The following is a 7,129-nucleotide window of genomic DNA, read 5'->3' as shown; positions in this document are numbered from 1 at the left end:
TTTTCGAATGCTTCATCTTTGTGCTTCATAAGTCCTAACCAGACAAACCTGGAGAAATCGTCAATGAATAATATCAAGTATTCTTCTCCTCGAGGTGTTCTTTTCCTGAAAGGACCGCATGTATCTGTATGTACTAGCTCAAGAGGCATGCTAGTTGATCCTTCTTTCTCTGGAAAGTTAGTTCTGGTTTGTTTTCCAAACTGACATGATTTGCATATGGTGTTGTCAGGAATTTTGATATCTGGAAGATCACGAACTGCCTGATATTTGCATGCTTTCCTTATTTGTGAAAAGCTTAGATGTCCCAACCTCCGATGCCATAACCAGTGCTCATCATCCTTGCTCAGATAGCATTGTTGTTGTCCTTCTTCAAATATGTACAGATTATTTGGAGTTCTTTTGCCTTTGATCACTGTTTTACCTGTATCAAGATCACGAACAAGACATCCATTTGATCTGAATATAACCTCGGTTCTTTGATCACACATCTGGCTGACACTTAGAAGATTATGCTTCAATCCATCAACATACAAAACATTTCCAGCCTTGACCTTTTCTTTTAACTGAGCAATGCCTTTTCCTTTTATAGTTGCAGGAGTATCATTTCCAAAAGAGACTTTCTTTCCCTTTTCTAGAGTAGAATAAGACTCAAGTTTTTCTTTATCACCTGTCATATGCTTCGAACATCCACTGTCAATGTACCATAGATTTTCCTGTCCCTCTGCATAAAATGCTATCCCACATCTTTTTGTTTGAGGTTCCTTTATTCTCCATGTTTTGGTGCTTGAGGCTTGTTCCTTTTTCTGCTGAAACCTGCTCCTGCATTCAGAGTCTTCATGACCAAAGTTATTGCAAATAGAACATTCAAATTCATTTTCAAGAACCGAAAAGTTGTTATAGGTCCTTTTTGTAATCCCCGTCATACTTCTTTGTTTTTGAGCTTCCCTAGTCATGATCGTTTTATATGCAACACATTGAGCTGCTTTGTGACTAAAGTTATGGCAAGAAAAGCATTGTCCATTGAAGAAACTTCTGCGGTTATTGAATCTACCAGCCAATTGATTGTAATTTCTATTGTCATCTATTCTTAAACCAAATTGAGAAGATTTTACCTGTGGCTGGTTGTAGCTTTTTTTCACCCTTAAGATGGATTGCCCCTGATAGTTTCTGTTTGTAATTTGTCCCTGCTTTACCTGATGATCTTCATTGTGCTTTTGCTCATTTCTTCTTGCTGCATCAAGATAACTTTTTGAGGTGGATGCTTGAGAGGTTTCTCCATTATAGCCCAGACCTGTCTTGTTTAGAGGAGACCGCTGCACATTGATAATCTCATCCAAAGTTTCAGATCCTTTGACAAACTTGAGATTAATAGCTTTTGTTTTCTCAATCTCTTTTCTAAGACCAACAATTTCACCTTCTAATTTTTCGAGATGTTTTTCCTTTTCATCAATTTGAAATTGTAGAGTATCAATGATCATGTTCTTTTCTTCTATACATCTCTTGAGTCTAGTAATTTCATCATAAAGGTTATCCACATCTATAGCATCCATATAATCATCATCTTCAAATGCCATTAACAACTTATATTCATTACCTTGTTCATCTTCATCACTGTTTGATAGACCATCACTATCTTCATGAGTGTAGTAGCTTTTCTTATTTGCATTCTGTTTCTTGTTCCATCTAGCAGGTTCCTTTCCTTTATCCTTATAAGGACATTTTGCAGAATAATGACCTACTCTTCCACAAGCAAAGCATTTAAAAGGTAACTTACCTCTGAACCTTCCAGAACCCCTTTGAAGATTTCTGACAAAATTTGATTCTTCTTCCTCTTCTTCTGGGACATGGCTTGCTTCATAATAATCTCCTTTGCCTGATGCCTTGAAAGCAGCTTCTCTTCGGTCTGATGGACCTCCCTTTCTCATTTCATAAGCAGTTAGAATTCCATGTAGCTGAGACATAGTAAGAATTCGTAGATTTTCCTTTTCTTCTATTGCAGATACTTTAGATTCAAACTTGGGGGACAATGATCTTAGAACCTTTTCAACCACAACAACCTCTTTTATTTCTTCACCCAAATTTTTCATACAGTTAACAACCTCATCTACCCGAAGAAAATAGTTAGCCACACTTTCATCATTATACATTTTGAGAGTCTCATACTGAATTCTGAGAGTTTGAAGTTTAGCACGTTTTACCTGTTCATCTCCTTCATAGCTCGTGACAATTTTGTCCCATATCTCTTTTGCGGATTTATAGTGCATTACCTTCATGAATTCTGATTGAGATATACATCCTAATAGAGTACTGACTGCTTTCGCATTTGTTTCATACTTCTTTTTCTCGGCCGCATCTGTAGGAGTAGCTGGAGGAAAAGCGTAGCCTGTCTCTACGATGTCCCAAACTTCTGTACCAAGAGATTGAAGATAGGCAGTAACTCTTACCTTCCAATAATTGAAGTTTGTCCCATCAAAAACCGGTGGCCTGATTGATGCTTCTCTCTCGTAGTTGCTCATGATGAACGATCTACCTTCAAGCGATCAAGCTTCTCTGAAGGACCTGCTCTGATACCAATTGTTGGAAATAATACTGAGAGGGGGGGTGAATCAGTATTATATAATTCTTTTAATAAATCTTCTTTATTTGTTCTTTGAATTATTTTTGCATGTCAGTACCATAAAATAATGAGCATGAACAAAAGAAAACAGATAGTCACACCAAAGAACACAAGATGTAAGGTGGAAACCCAATGTGGGTGAAAACCACCTGCTGCAATATGTCTCTATCTTCTTTCAAATTAGAAGCTCCTTTTACAATGGTTTTGTACTGGTGCAGTCCTTTACCAGTACGCAGGCTGCAACCTGCAGAGAGCTACAACTCTCTCTCGTTTTCCAGTCTCTCCTGGAAGGGAGCTACAACCCCCTACTTCTTTTCTTACAAGGACCACTTTTCATAAATTTTCAAACTGGATCCATAAGCATCAATTGATCATCAAGTATAAGAGAATCACCCAATCAACTGTAGTAACCAGATCAACAATAATAGGACCAAACCCAGAACACAACAATGATAAACAAAGATTTCAAGAGAAGTAAGCACCCTGCTCAATTGCTTGCCTGCTTACGTAAGCACCCTGCTCAACTGCTGGCCTGCTTACTGTACTCACCCTGCTCAATTGCTTGCCTGCTTACAGTACGCACCCTGCTCAACTGCTAACCTGCGTACCGGACGCACCCTGCTCAACTGCTAGCCTGCGTACCTCGCTCTGAGTCTATTGAACTGCCTGCGTATGTACGCACCTGCAACCCTTCTGTGCCTGCGTACCGGCGCACCTGCAGCTCTTCTGTGCCTGCGTACCGGCGCACCTGTAGCTCTTCTGTGCCTGCGTACCGACGCACATGAACCCTTCTGCGCCTGCGTACCGGCGCACCTGAAACGCTTCGTTCCTGCGTATGTACGCACTTTTCTCTTACTGCACCTGCGTACCTCCGGGCATAGATGATTTCAAGACTTCATAAGTAACCCAGACAGTCAGATCTACAGATCTGAACATGCGCCGAAGAGATCTCGGTCCATCAGTAGATTCGCCTTGTTTAGATCTAGACCAGATCTAGCCCTCATAAGATATTCAACCCAAAACACGCTCAAGCCAAATGATCTCCTTTGCTTTATATAGGAAAGCTCTTCCTTAAATCATGGATCAATACCACGAGCCGACACCATAATAACACAATACCGTCGGCTAAATACCAAGAGTAAAACATAAGAAAACCCCACATGTGAATTTCTTTGCCTTGAAAAGTGTGCACTGGGGGTACGCACCTCCTGAACGGGATAACTGCGGGTATGTACGCACTTTATGTAACACTGACCTGCGTGTACGCACCTTATGCAAGGAGTACCTGCGTACCCCTTATTTTCTTCAATATTTGATAGCTGATCATCAATCTCTGCTGCTGATATGAAGTATTGTGATCTATCACCTGAATGGGTTGCCATCAAGGACAACACTTTAGTCATAATGCCAACAGAAAGTAGATACAAAAATGGGCACTAACATCCCCCCATGCCTGTACGAATGCATGTCCTGATGCATCAGTCATAATCCACCAAAAAGGATAGTTGTGAGAGAGACCCTTGGTTAACGAACTGTAGCCTTGATCAGGACCTCTAACCCACACTTAACCAGAATGGAACACTTTTTGAATTGAAGAGCTAATTCTTGAGCACTGAGCTTCCTTGTAGGCTTGAGCCGAGATGTTTTCCATCGCAATAGTTTCTTATTTTTTCACTTTAACTGATCATCCTGAGAAAATAGTCTGAGATTAATATCTCTGATCGGGTTATTCACCTCTCGCACATCATGAAACAGAACTTTGTACTTATGTGCCTATTCTTGCAGCTTCACAATCCTTTTCTATAGCTTAATCAGACGAGTTTTTAAGTTTTCCTCTTCAATAGAAGTGGGGATCTTTGCTGGTGTGGTGGACTGTTGAGAGCCACTTCCTCCTCGAGCTCCGCTAATACCCTTCTTGGTTGAGGTAGTATGATGTCCTCTCTTACTAGTGCTTTTGTTGATCATTGGTTGGATAGTAGACATATCTTCTAGATCCTGAGCAATGTTCAGAGGAACGTTTTCTTCAGAAACTAGAGTATTCATCTCTTCAGTTTTGTAATGTTCCCATTTTTGTGAGTGCAAAATTCACTAAGGAGTTTTGCCATTTTTGGTGATATTAAAAAAAAAGGAGAAAATATTATTTTGTGGGAGAAAAGTGGAAATTATTATTTTAATGAAGAATGGCAGCAAATTAAAACTTTATTAGTGGAAGGTGGGGACCACCAAGGGAGAGGACTGGAAATTATAAATAGAGCTTGGAGGCCTCATTTGGTATCTTTGATCATTTCACAATTCAACATTAGTTCTCTTGAGCTGCTTAGCCAAGACAACCATGTTGTTCAGCACAAGGAATATCCGAGCGGGAATTCCACCCTCATTTCGGAGAACTTCGAGTGTCTCCCTAGTGAGGCAATTTGGGGAGCTCAACTTAGAGTTTCCATTGGGCATATTTGCAAGTTATTTCAGCTAGGCTGAGTTGAGAGAATTCTTGGAGGCAAAATTCTACATTTCTGGAAGTGCACAGGGGTTGGAAGAATAGAGGTTGAGGAGAGATAAATGTCGGAGATTGGAGGTATTCCTGAAGGGAGAATTTATCCAAAGTTGGGAGAGATTTCCAGTGGTATATTTGGGCTTAATTCAACAGTATTAGTTTGTGGGGCGTTTTCTGGCCAAATTAGGCAATTTGTACTTATTGGGGGTCACCATGGATCGGTGGATTAGGCCAAAACCCTTTTTGGGTTTTTGTGGGTTTATTGAGAGGAGTCTACAGATAATTTTACAAAAATTTTCGGGCGATATTTGGATCTAAAATCCTTATTCTTATAGCAGGGAGAATTGGTAGTTAGCTGAGGAATTTGCACCATTTTGTGGATTTGACTTTGGCTTGGAGATAGGCCAAACCCTTTTTGGTTTTTTCTGGGTTTTGGGCAAGGAGAAATCTCATAATCCTATAGAATTTTCTAGGCACTCTAGAGTGGGAAAATCAAGGGGCGAAGTCAAGAAACAATGTAGTTTTGCAGCAGTAACGCAGTTTTCTAAAGGAGCTTGCTATTATAGTCGTTGAGATTTCTTATATTCATCACTTGGTGCTTGTAGCTTGCCTTATGCAAGCCCAAATACATTTTCTCCAACTCATTTGTACCAAAACACTATTATTAATAAAAGCTTGACCAGTCTGTGGATTTGGAGATATTTCTAGTTTATGTGTATGCATTTTTGAAAAAATTTGTGTTATTATCTTTGCATGACTTTGTTATGATTGTAAAATTTCCATTAGGAATATTACATTGGTATCATAACATGATCTTGGCCAGTTGTGGAGTAGCCATCAAGATCATGGAAGATTTGGGCATGTATGCACTGTGATGGGTGAACTATAGGCAAATACATGGCTCAAGGGAGAGTGAGTATCATTGAGGGAAAAATGACCCTCACCCACTTTGATGATTCAGCTAGGAGTTCTGTCAAAAAATGGGTATAAGAATTGGACACATATTTCTGGCTAAACCCCATGAGGAAGGTGGACGCTATAGACATACCACTTTGCACTTGGATGGAGATGTTATGGAATGGTGTTATCAAGGGCTGATCCCTTTGGTACATGTATGTATCACATCCTACAAAGAGTTCACACAGAGGCTTGTGGAGAAATTTGACCGAAAGGACACCAAACCCCCTCAAAGGGAGTGGATAGGATGAGGAAAGCTAGAGGATGAGACCAGGAGGCATTTCTACTAGTGGAGACTGGGCTTTAGATGTCAAAAGCTCGAGGAGGAGGTTGAGTAGGAGGACACACAAGATGGGGAGGGGCACATTAATATACTCGATGTGGCGCAGGAGTCACCATTGTTGGAGGCCTATTTGGTAGCTACAGCTAACACCTCGTTCGAGGGAGTAGAGCATACACTCGGAGGGTCATCTATTAATGAGATGCCAATGGTTGATGAGGTACCCAGTGCTATGACCCTGTTTCCAGACAATGGCTACCCACAACAGGTTGATGAGGTGCCTGGAGGCATACTTGTCATTGAGGAGGTACCAGAAGAGACAGAGGGTTCCGGATCAGTGACTGAGTTTACAGAGGATAGTTGCCCTCCATGGTTTCATCAGTTTCGGGCTAGCCTTCTAACATTGAGAAAGAAGGCCATGATAGTGCGAGAGGCCATTCTACAACAAAACGAGGAGTTGGAGAGCATGAGAGAGATTTGTGTTGAGTAAACGACAAAACTGACTCACGTTGGGGAACAGTTGGGTTCCCTAATGGTTCAGTGGGAGTGCACATTAGAGTGATGGGGCAACCCTACTTAGACATTACAAGCTGGTAGCGCTAGTAGGTTACCACTACACATTGGAGAGGGAGAGGCAGAGTCACCTCGACATATTTTATGTGTTGACCAACATGGTGAGATGAGGCGACATGAGTTGCGCAGGGTGCATCCCTTGTAGGATGGAGGGTTAGCTCCATGTACAGGAGTTTATGCTCTCGATCCTTCCCTTAGGGTTTGATGGCAA

Source organism: Pinus tabuliformis, chromosome 5_2, assembly GCF_031772625.1.
Source record: "Pinus tabuliformis cultivar Carrire ecotype Pingquan chromosome 5_2, CPIR1, whole genome shotgun sequence".
Taxonomy (NCBI): Eukaryota; Viridiplantae; Streptophyta; class Pinopsida; order Pinales; family Pinaceae; genus Pinus; species Pinus tabuliformis.
The sequence above is the reverse complement of the archived record's forward strand: the minus strand, read 5'-3'. Positions refer to the sequence as shown.